General features: G+C 46.0%; 1 long non-coding RNA gene across 1 annotated transcript; it reads left to right on the top strand.

Annotated features, from left to right (window-relative positions):
- The first annotated feature begins 1,712 nt into the window (after window positions 1-1,712).
- On the top strand, window positions 1,713-3,930 carry LOC142817909 (uncharacterized). Its single transcript, XR_012895418.1, has 2 exons — window positions 1,713-1,828; window positions 1,904-3,930. It is a non-coding gene; the product is annotated as an uncharacterized LOC142817909 (long non-coding RNA).
- Window positions 3,931-15,962: the final 12,032 nt, after the last annotated feature.

The raw sequence follows: 15,962 nt of genomic DNA, 5'->3' as shown, positions 1-15,962 counted from the left end.
TTGACGCATGCGTGTTTGAGCGCACATGGCGTCCTTTTGTCACGCCAATTATATCACGTCTATTGCCACCTGGCTGCACCGACGGACGCTGGTCGCGCCAGTCATGTTTCGCTAGCGTGGCGTCGCAGCGCCCAGCCTGCGTGCGCGTCTACGTTGCATCGGAGTATATTGGGCTCTTCATGACGCACTCGCCACTGTTTCGCTAGCTCCACTTGTGCGGAATTCGGTATCACGAGAAGTGAATAGACGACGAAGGTAAATGACACGTGCAAACCTGATTGTCATAATATGCATTTCATGTAAAGCATGACTACATGCTACGCTCATAGCGTTCTCGCAGCCGTTTCACTAGCTTCATATATACCAAAGTTGGTATCAGTTGACGTGAATAGATGACCAAGGTACACTACACATTCAAACACGATAATCATGACATGTAAACCATGTACGGCATAACTACCTCCGTTTTGTAACTCTGTCCTCATTTTAACGTGACCTATCAACCTTCCTCATCCGTGCTTCGCATATCATCGATTCTACGCTCATAGCATTCTCGCAGCCGTTTCACTAGCTTCATATATACCAAAGTTGGTATCAGTTGACGTGAATAGATGACCAAGGTACACTACACATTCAAACACGATAATCATGACATGTAAATCATGTACGGCATAACTTACCTCCGTTTTGTAACTCTGTCCTCATTTTAACGTGACCTATCAACCTTCCTCATCCGTGCTTCGCATATCATCGATTCCCACTGTACGTGGGTTCTGCCGTTTTTTTTATTATTACACATTTAGAAATGAAGGGACATTGTAGTCATTTCTTATTCTTGTGTGCGTTAAGTTAAGGCAATTCGTTATGTCCGATGAACTGTCCACTCTAACTTCTTCATGCGTCCTGCCAAATATTTTCAAACTTGGCTATTTTTACTTCATTTCAATTTGTGCCTCGAAAACTACTCGAATAATATTTTCAATTTAATAGAGTGCATTGCACATGGTTCTTTAATTTCATCTGTGAATATTTTCCCGACCTGCGTTCTGTTTTTTCCGCGTTCCTGTAGAACATTTATTGCGAGTTTCCGCCTGGTTCTTCTGTTTTCGGTTCTTTGTGCTGCAAAATAGCGCAATACATCGGCCTCGCTAGAACTCTTCACGACTACTTTTAGCCTTCATGAATGAAAGAGCCTTTCGAACACATAAACAAAATCTAGGAGGACATGTGCACTGTAGCTGCGTTGTCAAAAGTAGAATGCGATAGGGCTATCGGGGCCCATTTAGTACTTGCGTACCAAGTGTCTTCTAGTGACGAAAGCCGTGCTTCCGGTAACGTGAAACAATAATTTACTTAGAGAGAAAAAATTGTTTTTCTCTGTAAAGTCCTTCTAGTTCCTTACACCTTTTTTGTCTGTGTGAATAATAAAAGCACAGAATGGTGGTCGCTCACGCATTATCACGTGACCCGCGTGACGCTACCTTAACTTCCTCCACTTCGTCCTCGCGAAAGCGCTGCACCAACGCTCCTCAAGAAGGCGATATAGAAGGGGATTTAACGCGTGGCACTTGCCTTTTGGTATCTTCAGGCGGCTGCATTAGGGACCGCTACATTTTGAAAATGTGTTTTTGTCTTCGTTGCAGTTTCAAAGGAGGAATTCCGGGTGATAAGTGTGTTACCAACCTATCAATCTGCTTCTACCTTTTTCACATAGACGCACGATTAAGAGAGAGTACCGAATTGTGGGTATGGGTCATGGTGATTCAGGAAGAAGAATTCGATGGCAACGGTCACAAGCACTGACTGGTGCAGCAGGAAACTAGTTGTGGTACGTTTCTTTCGTTCTGAGAGCTCTTGTTTTTCTAAGCGCCTGTAAGCATATCACAGTCATTGTTCGTTGCAGGTGAACCCTTCCACTTGGTCGCTGCTGTTATAGTAAGCTGACCAGACCGCTACGTTCTTCTGGTATGGACGGCGAGGTACAAGGTAACATTTAGCGTGATCATTCCGTGAGGATGTAAAATTTGACACAGTGCTTTTGAAGATCGGCACCAGTAGAACCTTCCAAAGACTACCAATTATAAATATATGTCATTTGGTGACCTCGCACTAGCAATATTGTGCTGGCTCTCAAGGAACTTATGATTTGCTTGAACGGTTGAACTGCCAGGTGCACACGTTGTGGAAAGTTTTCAGAGTTATCAAAGACAATGAACGGCAAGCAGCTCACAGCATCACAGTGTCGCTCATCTGACGTAAATTCAACGCAAGACGAAGGATATTTGGAGGAGCTTCACTCTGTTGTAAGCACTATGTGGAATGATTTCTTCCCTGTCCTAGGGAGCTGCATCAAGAAAGATGTGATGCCACAAGCAAAGGTGAAAGAATGCAATGTCACGGATGAGCCAAGCATCACAGTCCCGGATAATCAGGAAAACTCAAACTTGGGAGATGCCTCCTGTGGGGTTTCCATCGTATATAAAAATTTAGGACCATCTCCCACATATACTTTTAGCTCCAGTGCAGCAGGCAGAAGTGATCCGCCTTCAGAGTTGGATGGTAGTTCAGCGACTTCCGAAAGCGAACACATGTCCAGCATTTTAATAGACCACAATGTTCTCGGCTCGCACGAAAAACACGAAAGCGAAAAGTCTGTGCAGAATTCTCCCGGAAGGTTCAAGTGGTCAACATTCGATTCAGCAACCATGTCCCAACTACCAAAGGAAAAGCAGCGATTACCACCACGATCGTCCACTACTGTTCCTTCAGGCCCTCGTCGCAGCGCTGCAAGCTCTATTGCCACTCCCATCAGCACCGAAGCGCTGAATCTTTTCCATCGACTTAATGACAACATATTCCAGAAAGCTTCGGGGGAGCGTGTCACCCGTCAGACCAAAGAACCCAACACATTCCAGCACAGTGCCGATAAATTGCAGAAGTCTGCGGAATGCAGAGGCCCTGAGAGTAGCTTACCAGAGGAAACATTTCTTCACCTTGACTCATGCGTCTATTCGGACGCAAGTCAAGCCCTGTTAGCAGGTTCTCTGGAGGGAATACGGAATGTTATGCTTTTCCTCGAATCTTTCCCTAGAACGTCGAAGTATTCTAGAAAAGACCCGACGGAAAAAGCTGGCGAAACTCATGAAATGAAGCCAGCTGTGGCAGTTGCATCGGAGCCGGCGAATGATATGAAGGTCAATAACATCCAAATAGCCGACTTGCATGAACACTCTACAGATCATTCACATTTAAGTCCAAGTCAACCTCCACGTGTGGTTCCTGTCGAACACCATGCGGAGGCACCGAGGCCGGGCAAAGCAGGAGCGACTGCACCGGCTCCAGCTCCAGTTGCGCATCCTGCACGAGGGCCCATAGCCACCTCCCACCGCGACGCCTCCGAAAGCGCTCCGAAGTCGGCGGGACAGCAATCTCTCGGCCAGCGTCTACTACAATGCCTTTAGTCTGCCGTAGCACCAGGACACAGGAAGCCTATAGTCGCAGTGATGACGATCTTTTTACTGGCGGTAGTTGTGACTGTAACCTGGAACTTCGACTACATCTTTCCGTCGCCCACGTCCGATAGCAAAGACACTGCGGGACCCTTCAAAGGCAGTACGAATGAGACTGAAGCTGATGAGGTCACGGGTGTTCCTCTAGGACCTTTGGGAATATTATTCACTGATGTTTCGATATTAGACATTAATGAGGAGATATGAGCGATTCAAGTGATATTTACTGAAATTTCAATCTCTATTCATTGTGCTTAATTACGCATTGCTCATGCTTGGAACCACCAAGTATAAAACTCTTAATTGCGTTTACGTTTTCGAACTTTCTCGCTTTTATTGCTAAACACCATGTGCCAATATTTTCCTATTCAGCAACTGCTATCGTAAGTTTTGCAATAAATTTCTTTATCGCAATGCGCTACACGTTTCTGTATGCGCTGTGCTTTATTGCCTGCTCCACTCATCATAAAAATTCTGCACCTGTCACCTTCCAAGACAATCGACGTTAGGCGAATCATGTGAATAAATGGCGAATGCGAATGGATGACGAATGTGAGATAATTCTTTTCTTCAGCGAAATGGAACGAAACGACGCTAGATATATGCATAAATCTTGCGCGAACACACGTGCATTGAACAATCGCGTATAATTTATATAACCAGCTGTTTACTACAGCGGATGACACTGAGCTACACTATGACCTTGAACCTGCGGGAAGCCTGTTTTATAAAGGTGCATATGTAAGATTTATTAAGTAAGATAGCTAGAACCGCAACCACAGTTAAGATTTGACCAGCAGTACGCCTGTGTATGGTCTTTTTCCAAACAGGTGTCGAGACCTGCCGTGGTTTTGTGGTAGAACACTTGATCTCAATGCAGAATGCTTGAGTTAGATTCCTTCTGAACCTCCAATTTTCGTTACTCGAATTAATCGAGTGGCCTCTGCCAATTTCACCTTTTTCAAAATGTCTGACATTTATCTGGCAGTAAAGAACTCCGAAAAGCAAAAGGTTCATTTCAAATTAAATTTGAATAGTTAAGGTAGAATGGTGGACGAGATCGAATCGACGAATGTTTGAATTGGCAGCGCGAGGACGATGAATAACACGCACGAGGAGAAGGGCGCGAGACAACGATAACTAGATGTGTGTTGCGAAAATGGAGGAAGCGATGAAGTTGGTGGTGTTGCCCACCTCGTTTTCTTTCGTGTTAAGCCTCACTTTTCTTCTTCACCCATTCATATACTAAACAAAACTATACTACATTGTACTACGCTATTTTATACTATACTACACAAAACAATCCTATGGTTTACCCACTCACAGCCTTGTTTGCCTCCTGCTTCCTATAAATTTCCCTATCCTCGCTGTACTATATTATGCATGGTTAGAGTAAGACTGAACAGACATTTTCTAGAATGTATGAAAAATTATCAATTATTCATTCACTATAGTTTTCTTTTTAAGGTGCATCGGTCATGCATTTCCAGAGTGAGGCCAAATAAATAAAAAATTGTATTTCTATTTTTTGTCGATTCTACTAGCTAATTACTTGCAAGTAAGTATTTACTTGTTCTAGATTGGTTATATCTTGTCTCCCCCAAGTATTTAGTTCAGGCCAAAGTCATGCAAGCATTTTCTAGAAAGTGTTGAATATTGATTGACTATTTATGTGATATTGATAGGATACTGTGCAGGTAATAATTGCTTATATATTTTGTATTTTAGGCCTTGGCTGTGTATTTTCGTCATACTAACAACACTCTAAGAGTTTGTAGTATCTTATCGTTCTCAATGAATTATCGATAAGCTATTCATACCTTATCGATTGGCCTTTCCTAGGCATCTAGGGCAACTGTAGAAGCTGGTTCGAACATACGCGCTTGCGGTGATACATGCCTGTCAAAGCGACATCCAGTTTTTTTTTAGTGATGGATGGTCTGACGGCCAGCATTAAAAGCTCGGCCGTTAAACATAGGAGCCATTATATTCACGAGCCCTTCCTGTCATAATAGCAAGCGAAGTAAGGTGGGACGTGCTTGGCGAACAACTTTAAGCAGTGAAATTGTTTAGTACAACCGCTATTTCATCAAGAGCAAACAAACAAAAAACTATCAAAAACATGTCTGTTTTTTCTCGCCCGCTTCTTCATCGTATTTATATTCGGCCTCAGAACACGTATGCAAGTTTTCTAGTGTGGGATGCAACATTACGATTATGACTGAGTTAGCAAGTACATGTTTAGTGAGAAAGAGAAAGCTATAGGAAGAAAGATAACAGAGAACTTAAGGGAAGAAAAGCTGAAAAACACCGAAAGACAGACCCAAAAATGATAAAAATAGCAGCAAGGAAAGAGAAGAATCAAATAAAGAGATATAAAATGAAAAGAGAGAGACAGAAATGAAACAAAATTAAGCGAGAAATAGAGAAAGAATGGGAATAGGAGAAGACAGAAAGCGCGATAAGAAAATAAAAACAAATAGACTTGTTTATAGGCAGACGTCTGCTATTAGGCCTACATTTGATCTTTCCGGCATGAAAGAAAAACTAGCCATTAGTGGCGCAAATCAATTCCCACAAATACACATGGCGTTCCAATGGGACCCCGTAATGGACAGTCATTCCTCGATTCTTTATCACATAGCAATGAAGAAATGGTCCAAAACACTCCAATACACCCACAACAAAAGCCAGCCTGTATGGATGAACGACATCGTCATTTGGTACCAGGGAGGCCACCTGGATGAAGTAAAGAAGACCCTTCAAGCAACGCTCAATACACCAGAAGCCTACCTACAATGCATCTGATTACGACTGTCACACATTAAATCAGAATCGATACTGCACCGGGAATCTCGCCAGCGCGTTAGTCATCCATTCCCTCACATAAGCTACCCATCGCAGCACAAGCCAAAGGTGGGCAACGAATACCGGCGTTGGCTTGACACGCACTCTCGTCGTCTTTGTCGAAGCCTTCATCAGTGACTACGAACACATACACATCACATACACATCACAATTACGGTAAAACAAAAACACCCTCACCCGTCCAGTGAGTCTCGCGTCGCAGGCGAGGCTTCACCGAGGCCAGCCTTCTGCGCATATGCCACGCTTTTCTAATGAAAATGAAAGGAAGGGGAAGAATAATGTGTGCTTTAACACAAAAAAAACGTTAACAAAGTTTAGCGCGTGAGAGACGTTTCTTTCAAGAGAAAGAGGGAGACGAGTCCTCTTGTAGAAACGCCGGCTTGAGCACGCAACCCCAGTTTACGGCTTTTTCACAACTTTCATATTCAGTCACATCAAACAAACCAAAAACGTATCACTCTGGGTAAAAATATAATCTGCAGCAGAAATATTCAGAGCATGTATACAAAATTGAGACAAGTACACAACTTGTAGATATAATTTTTGATACCAGTTTTTTTTCCTAGTCTGTTTAGCTTGTTAACATAATCAATGTTATTATTTTCATATTTATGTTTAAAGAACAAGTAACACTGTCCTCTCCTCTACTCTCTCACTTTCTCTTCCTATATATATTGACACTAGCCACTCATTACTTGTGTTCATCGTCGTCTTTTCTGCCCACCAAATCCTTCGACACATACAACAAGTAACGATGACACTAGCCACGCAACCTCCAGGAACCCACTACATGCTCGTGTCAATATATATATATATATATATATATATATATATATATATATATATATATATATATATATATATATATATATATATATATATATATATATATATATATATATATATATATATTATTTATTTATTTATATCGAAAGAAAGGAGCAACCAACGCGTCATTCGAAGGTCGCAGGTTCGGATCCTGCCCACGGCAAGTTATCTTTTCACCAACGTTTTTTCTTCACATTTTTCATTACAATTGGCCTAATTACTTCCCCTATACTTTCTTTGGCATTGTTGTCTGTTAGATCTCATTAAAAATTGTGTCTAAACACGAAAAAGCGAGCCCTTAAATATACACATCTTTCCCTTATATATATATATATATATATATATATATATATATATATATATATATATATATATATATATATATATATTTATATATATATATATATATATATATATATATATATATATATATATATATATATATATATATATTGCCACATGTTGTCAGGCACCTACTGAAATCTTGCGCTGCTTCCTGCTCTTATGAATTCTGCCAGACCACCTGACAAGCCAGACGCACCATGCAACGCTGGCTGCACGTGTCAACACATCACGCGCTGGAAAAAGAAGGCTTGTGGTTTTTCGAAGGAGCGGGACGCGGCGAGACGCAAAAGAAGAGGTTGACGAGCTTTTCACTAGCGAGCTCAGGATAACCTTTGTGTATTTTGTTGACGGGCACAAGTTCGCCATAATTAAATAGCTGTTTTAGCTTCCGGCGTTGCAGTAGTTCGTTACAAACTGGTGGACGTGCTGGGTATGATTCCAAGCCCATCTCAGGTTAGGAAACATAGCCCAGAGCCCCAAAGAATCGAGCCAGCGCAGTTGACTCCCGTACACCAACGCACGAGTCGGCGCCTACGAGGTGAGCAGCCGGAGTTGGGTGCCCTCTTCGATTCTTCGAGACCAGTGGAGGACATAAATTCCGGAGCGCCTGCAATGGCCGCCCAAGCGACTTCATTTCCATCGCACATCGTCATGGACCCACCCCGAATACCAGAGGTCTTCCACGGTGATATTTTCGAGGATTCCGTGGACTGGCTCGACGGTTTCGAACGCGTCGCCAGACTGAACGGTTGGAACGAAGACAGGAAACTTCGCTACGTCTACGTGGTACTGCAAGATTCTGCGCGTACGTGGTTCGAAAACCATGAAGCGTCCTTACTGTCATGGGACGACTTTCGAAGAGAGTTTCTTACTACGTACCCAAACACGGACCGCAAAGAAAAGGCGGAGGCCGCTCTTCAGATGCGAAACCAACGAAACAACGAGAGCGTCGCCATGTACATTGAATACATATCCCGACTGTTCCGCCGGGCCGACCCGAACATGGCTGAGGAAAAGAAGTTGCGGCACCTGATGCGTGGAGTGAAAGGGGAGTTTTTCGCATGCCTGGTGCGTAATCCACCCCGCTCTCTTGCTGAGTTCAGATCAGAGGCGACAATGATATAGAAGACCCTGCATCAGCGCGCGCGCCAATACAACAGGGACGTAAGCGTCTCATCTGTTAGCGCGGCGTCGACCCCCCTCACGAGTAACATTGACCTCTTGCGTGAAATGGTGAGGGCTGTCGTAAGGGAAGAACTTCAGAAAATACAAACGACTCAAGGTCATCCAGCCATGTCCTCACTTGCCGACGTTGTGCGCGAAGAAGTGCGGCAAACGGTTTTTCAACCACAACGTCAGGTACTACAGCGCACACAACTGGAGCCTCCGCCTCAGTTGTCGTACGTGCAAGTTGTACGACAGGACCTCGGATGCATGAGTCGGACGGCTGCGACTGCTGTGATGCCTCCGACGTTTTCTCCGAGTATGCCGCTACCAATGCCGGAAGGAAGACCACGTAAGAGCGATGTATGGTGCACTGTAGACCGGCGGCCCCTCTGCTACCACTGCGGAAAAGCAGGCCGCCTTTACCGGGCATGCCAGTATCGTCGAGCGGGACTGCGTGGTTTTCCAGTCAAGGCACCGTGCCCGCGGAACGGTGAACGGCCCTACGAAATTGAAGAGTACTTGTCTTCACGATATTCACCTCAAGACATGCAACAACGGGAGTCTCGTTCGACAGCACCGATGCGCTATCGGTCGCCAAGTCCTCGTCCGTCATCAAATCTCCGAATACCACGTTCTCCTAGCCCGCGGCGGGAAAACTAGAGCCAGCGACCTCTCGAGGTGAGGCCGCTGATATACTGACAACTGAAGACCCCCCATTGTTAGCCCGACAGGACAGCGGCAGTTACGCAACGACGGACAAGTGCAGTAGTAGCGACGTTACTTCCGAGATATTAGTCACGATCGACGACGTCGAGGCCATTGCGCTAATAGACACGAGTGCAGACTATTCCGTTATAAATAATTCTCTCGTAAGAAAGCTGAAGAAAGTGATGACTGAATGGACCGGACCTTAGATACGTACCGCTGGAGGGCACTTAGTCACGTGGGCTCGTGCACCGCAAGGATCGGAATAAGAGGATTCGTGTATGTCGGCAGCTTTATTGTGCTTGCTGAATGCTCCTGTGAACTGATTATAGGCATGGACTTCTTGCAAACAAACAATGCAGTCATCGACTTGCAAGAGTCCAAGGTTTCGTTTTCTACAAATAATGCCGTCGCTATCTGTCACGCGGAGAAACCAATCGTTCTACCTCTCCGCATTATGGACGAAGATGTAACCGTGCCGCCACGTTCCAGTGTATCCGTTCTTGTGGGGAGTGAAGTTCTCCGGGACTGTGACGGATTAGCGGACGGAAACATCGGACTGCTACTAGAAAAAGGACTATGCGTGGCAAGAGGCTTGGTGAGCCTTCGTGATGGATGTGCGTATGTCCTATTAACTAACTTTGGAAATGAGCTGCAGCATATCGCGAAGCGAACATCCGTAGCATCGCTGCATGAGTACGCGCAAGTCTCAGATGTTTGCACTCTTGATGAAGCTTCAGAGACAGTAGATAACGTACTCCAAGCAGTACACATTGACAGAGAGCTCTCATCACCTCAGAAACAACAGATTGCTGACCTCATCAGAGAGTTCGCCGAGTGATTCTCGACCTCGTCGAAAGTTGGACGTACTCCCGTCGCAAAGCACCGCATCGTGGTCGACGAACACGTGAGACCTGTGCATCAGCGCCCATACCGAGTAGCACCAAAAGAAAGAGAAGCCATCAAGAAGCAAGTGCAAGAAATGCTCAACGATGACGTAATCCAGCCATCCAACAGTCCGTGGGCATCACCGGTTGTGCTAGTCAAAAAGAAGGACAACACGCTGCGATTTTGCGTTGACTGCAGAAAGCTGAACCAAGTCACAAAGCGTGATGTTTACCCACTTCCGCGGATCGATGATGCCTTGGATAAGTTACGCAATGCTCACTTCTTTTCGTCATTGGACTTAAAAAGTGGATTTTGGCAGATCGAGGTGGATGAACGAGATCGTGAGAATACGGCGTTTGTGACCCCAGACGGACTGTACGAGTTCAAAGTGCTCCCCTTCGGTTTGTGCTCTGCTCCCGCTACCTTCCAGAGGATGATGGACACTGTGCTTTCCGGACTCAAGTGGCAATCGTGTCTTGTCTACCTCGACAATGTAGTGGTTTTTTTCTTCTACCTTCGAGCAGCACATCCACCGACTGAGAACGGTACTGGATGCCATTCGCGCGGCAGCACTGACCATCAAACCGGAAAAGTGTCACTTTGGATTTCGTCAGCTTCGGTTCCTCAGGCACATAGTTAGTGAGGAAGGCGTCCGCCCAGACCCGGGAAAGATTGCAGCAGTTGAAAATTTTCTGAAACCGCAAGACAAAAAGGCCGTCAGACGATTCCTGGGATTATGTGCCTACTACAGACGCTTTGTTGAAAACTTTGCTAAGGTCGCTGAGCCTTTGACACTGCTAACGAAAGAAAGTGTACCATTCTCTTGGCGGGAGGCACAAGAAGCGGCTTTCTCAGAGTTGCGAAGCCGTTTGCAGTCTCCTCCAATACTTGCCCATTTTGATGAAGAGGCCGATACATACATACATACCGACGCGAGTAACGTTGGCCTCGGTGCCATCCTCGTTCAGTGGCAGAATGGAGAAGAAAAGGTCATTGCTTACGCGAGCCGCACTCTATCAGATGCTGAGTCTAATTACTCAGCGACAGAGAAAGAGTGTCTCGCAGTTATATGGGCCATCAGCAAGTTTCGCACATACCTCTACGGCAGACCATTTCGAGCAATCAGTGGTCATCATTCATTGTGTTGGCTGGCAAACATCAAGGACCCTTCTGGAAGACTTGCTAGATGGAGCCTGCGTCTGCAGGAACACGACATCACTGTGGTCTACAAGTCCGGTCTCAAGCACAATGACGCCGATTGCCTGTCTCGCGCACCTGTTGAGTCTCCATCATCTGACCAAGAACAAGACATCCCATTCCTAGGAGTTCTGAATGTGTCGGAGATGGCTCGTCTTCAGCGAGAGGACCTGGAACTACGCCCGCTTATCCAATACTTGGAGGGCCACCAAATTGAGGTACCACGAGTTTTCATCCGTGGTTTGACATCCTATGTCCTCCGGAACGACGTCCTATACAAGCGCAACTTCGGAAACAGCGGTGAGACGTTTCTGCTTCTTGCACCGTCATCACTGCGAACAGAAATCTCAGAAGCGTGTCATGACGACCCGTCGGCTGGCCATATGTGTAGTAGTCGCACTTTGGCCAGAATTAGCCGGAAGTATTATTGGCCGAATTTAAGAGATTCCGTGCACCATTATGTCAAGTCATGCCGGCATTGCCAAAGACGCAAGATACCACCATCGAAACCAGCGGGTCTGTTGCAACCCATAGAGCCACCAAAAAGGCCATTTCTGCAAGTGGGAATGGATTTGCTTGGTTCATTTCCTCTCTCTTCATCGGGAAAGCGCTGGATTGTTGTAGCAACAGACTACATGACTCAATATGCTGAGACATCACCTCTCGCAAAAGGAACGGCAAACGAAGTAGCCCACTTTTTTGTCACGCAGATTGTACTACGACATGGCGCACCGCAGGTTGTCATAACGGACAAAGGAACATCATTTACTGCCCGTTTGATGCAGGCTGTCCACAGACCATCCGCAAACAAACGGATTAACAGAAAGACTCAACAGAACTCTCGCCGACATGATCTCGATGTATGTGGACGTTGAGCACCAGACATGGGACAGTATTTTGCCTTATGCAACATTTGCGTACAATACCGCAGTGCAAGAAACGACACACTTCACGCCATTTCAACTTGTTTATGATCGGACGGTCACAACGACATTAGACGCGATGTTACCTGTCAATGATTCGAATGAGAGTGACCCGCACATCAGCGACTTCATAGAAAATGCAGAAGAGGCACGGCAATTGGCTAGACATTGTATCATCTTACAACAAGGCGCCGACGCAAGTCGCTATAATCTCAAGCGGAGAGACGTACTGTACCACCCCGGAGACAAAGTGTGTGTGTGGACGCCTGTACGCGCACCTGGCCTATCTGAAAAACTGATGCGGCGCTATTTCGGCCCTTACGAAGTACTTCGTCGGTTAGGCCCACTAAACTACGAAGTAATTCCTGAAGGGCAAGTGTGCTCAACGCGACGCAGGAATCGCCCAGAAGTCGTACATGTAGTACGAATGAAACCGTACTACAAAAGGCATTGAACGACACAACTGATAAATGTGCTCAAGCATCAGCTCAATACTCCTGTATGAAACTGTTCGCCGTCAGCGTATGCGTCGGGACGATGCGTTTCGGGAGGGGGACTAATGCCGCATGTTGTTAGGCACCTACTGAAGTCTTGCGCTGCTTCCTGCTCTTATGAATTCTGCCAGACGAACTGACAAGCCAAACGCGCCATGCAACGCTGGCTGCACGTGTCAACACACCACGCGCTGGAAAAAAAAGGCTGGTGGTTTTTCGAAGGAGCGGGACGCGGCGAGACGCAAAAGAGGTTGACGAGCTTTTCACTAGCGAGCTCAGGATAACCTTTGTGTATTTTGTTGACGGGCACAAGTTCGCCATAATTAAATAGCTGTTTTAGCTTCCGGCGTTGCATTAGTTTGTTACAATATATATATATATATATATATATATATATATATATATATATATATATATATGTATATGGGATATGGCACAACGGGAGCGTTGTCCACAACGATAAATCGATAAATATATTTTCTAACAGTTTCGGGAGGGGTCCTCCCTTCATCAGGGGATGAGTTATAGTAACATGAACTTCCAAACTTCATTGCTGCCGCGTCCCTCTCGCCTTGAAAAATGCTTGCGAGAGTGAGAGAGAACTAAACAAAGAAAGAAAGAAAGAAATAAGAGAAGAAAAAAAGACGAAAAGAAAAAACGAGAAAAAAGAAAAAAATGAAAGTAGAAAAGGGGAAGAACCACTGTCAACACTGAGAACGAAACCAAATGTCCGTGTACGTCCACATCCGGTTCTTGTCCTCTGCTGGTCAGTTTTCGACGCGTGGCGGGCCCCCCAAGATTGTCGCCATGGTGGCGAGAGGGGTCCGTGACGGCGTGCGTAAGGAAAGGGTTTCTCCTTAATGGGTCGGTCAGCTCTTTACCTTTCATCTTCGTCCGTTTCCCTTCAATGGCCATGAAGTGGTAGGTGAAAATAAACACTTTGTACGTGCATGTGAAAAAAGGAAGAAAAAAACGAGAAAGGACAGTGTACACGTACGAGTCAGTCAGAAAAAAAAAGCATGGTCTCCAGCTATCAATCTTTGTCACCAATTTTCTCCTGGCTTACTTATCGGAGGCAGGAGAGTCTTCCACGGTCTTCGTTGATGCCGGCTACTAATGTTCGAAATTTGAAAATCAAATATGCCTCACGCTGTTCGCGCTCACGCCTGTTTGAGAAACCGGACTGCAAAAGAGTTACGCTGATATCTTCAAAACTGTGGTTTGGCAGGCGCAGATGTCTAGATAAAGGTAGCTTCGGCAGTGAAGTGGCGTCAATGCTCCCGTTGTGCCATATCCCATACCTTCACGAAGACTAACTGGCCCATTGAATTATTACTCCCACTGACCTGAACCATGGCTGCCAGTACATCATCAACGGAGCGTTTGTCGCGGAGATATCCAAATTACCCTACGAAGTGTGCCGTCATCGGGGACTCAATCATGCGGTACGTCCACACGCACTTCAGCCCGAACGACTCATTGACGCCATGCTTCATCTACTATGGTGGCGCTATGTTTTCGGACATTCCGGCGCTACTTGAGTACCTACCTTACCGGGTGGACACGTTGTTTCTGCATGTGGGCACCACGGACATCCTGAAGACGAGCTCTTCAAGATCACTGAATTCGTTGAGGGAGGCATTGAAGCGAATGAGGCATATGCGCCCGAACATCAAGACACTGCATCTTAGTCTGCCACTACCTCGAGCACCCAATCGCCGACGGCGGGACTCGAACTGGCGATCAATGAATCGGTGTGATATGGAGGTACAACGATTCAGCAGATAGGGCCGACGTCTCTGCCACTACGGGTTGTTGGCAGCAGGCGTCTATTACGTCGAATATGGTTTCTCAACACTCCCGCTGCGCCGCTACCTGGCTGCTGATGGCTTACATGCAAGCTTCGAGGGAGTCACGCTGCTGGCACAGCACACGAGGGTGCAGCTGCGATGGACGTCGGCGGCATGGAGATCGGCGGCAGTCGCTTGCACGGACAACTCCAGTGCCAAGCCCCCTCAACAACAAGGAGCCGAGCGACACAGAGAGCCATCCAGGGCACCAGCAGTGACGATGTCGCCACTACCACCAGTGAGGCCAGCGAGCCAGCGAGTCCCACTAGTGAGTCAGAGATCGGCGGCAACTGCTTGCACGGCAAACTCCAGTGCCAAACCCACTCAACAACAGGGAGCCGAGGGACACAAAGAGTCTTCCAGGATCCCAGGAGTGACAACGTCGCCACTCCCAACAGCGAGGCCTTACAACACCAGGTGGAAGAATGCGGCGAAGACCAAGGCGGTGGCTTCCAAATGACACGGGGAAACAAAAGGTACGGGCAGTCTCAAACATGCATGGTCCCATTTATTTCTATCGATTAGGAAAATCATTGAAAAACGAGTGCAATACGAAAAACACGCGGAACAACTAACCAAATATCCATCTAACGCAATTGCACCTAAGGGCCTCCGCCTAGCCTGCAACTCCTCAATGTCTACACTAAGTGAAGCAGAAAGAAAGAAGTGGGAAAAATATTACTGGAAGCGTCCTTGCAACTGACTCTGGTCATTACGGACCATAGTGAGCGTACGACCACCGAATACAGTGTCACGGAGGCCACGCAGAAATTGGTATCTAATCTCGGAGAGCGTGAGGCAACAGAACTGGAAAGATATGAACTAAAAAACAGGGGCGAAATTTCAGTAGTAAAAGATAAAAAATTCAATCGGGACTGCAGAAGCTCCACTGCTCTGCAACAGGAAAATAGGAATGAGGCCGTACAAGAACGCCAGAGACCACCCGTACCACAACCTAACTTTGAAGAGAAAAATCGGAACTCGAAACTACAGTGCAATCCTAATTAAAACACCCTTACTCTCGAATATGACGCTGACACTCCCGTGCCATGTGATGGCAAAGAGCAGCCAAAAACTTATGAGAAAAATGTCCTCAATCTGTCCAACACAACGCTCACACCCGCTCAGCTTCAACTTTTGTCGAGAGTCTTAACCTTTTGTTCATCATCCGGTAGATTCAATGAATTT

The sequence above is a fragment of the Rhipicephalus microplus genome, chromosome 5 (assembly GCF_043290135.1).
Source record: "Rhipicephalus microplus isolate Deutch F79 chromosome 5, USDA_Rmic, whole genome shotgun sequence".
In the NCBI taxonomy this organism is placed as follows: domain Eukaryota; kingdom Metazoa; phylum Arthropoda; class Arachnida; order Ixodida; family Ixodidae; genus Rhipicephalus; species Rhipicephalus microplus.
This window is presented reverse-complemented; position numbering and strand designations above follow the sequence as displayed.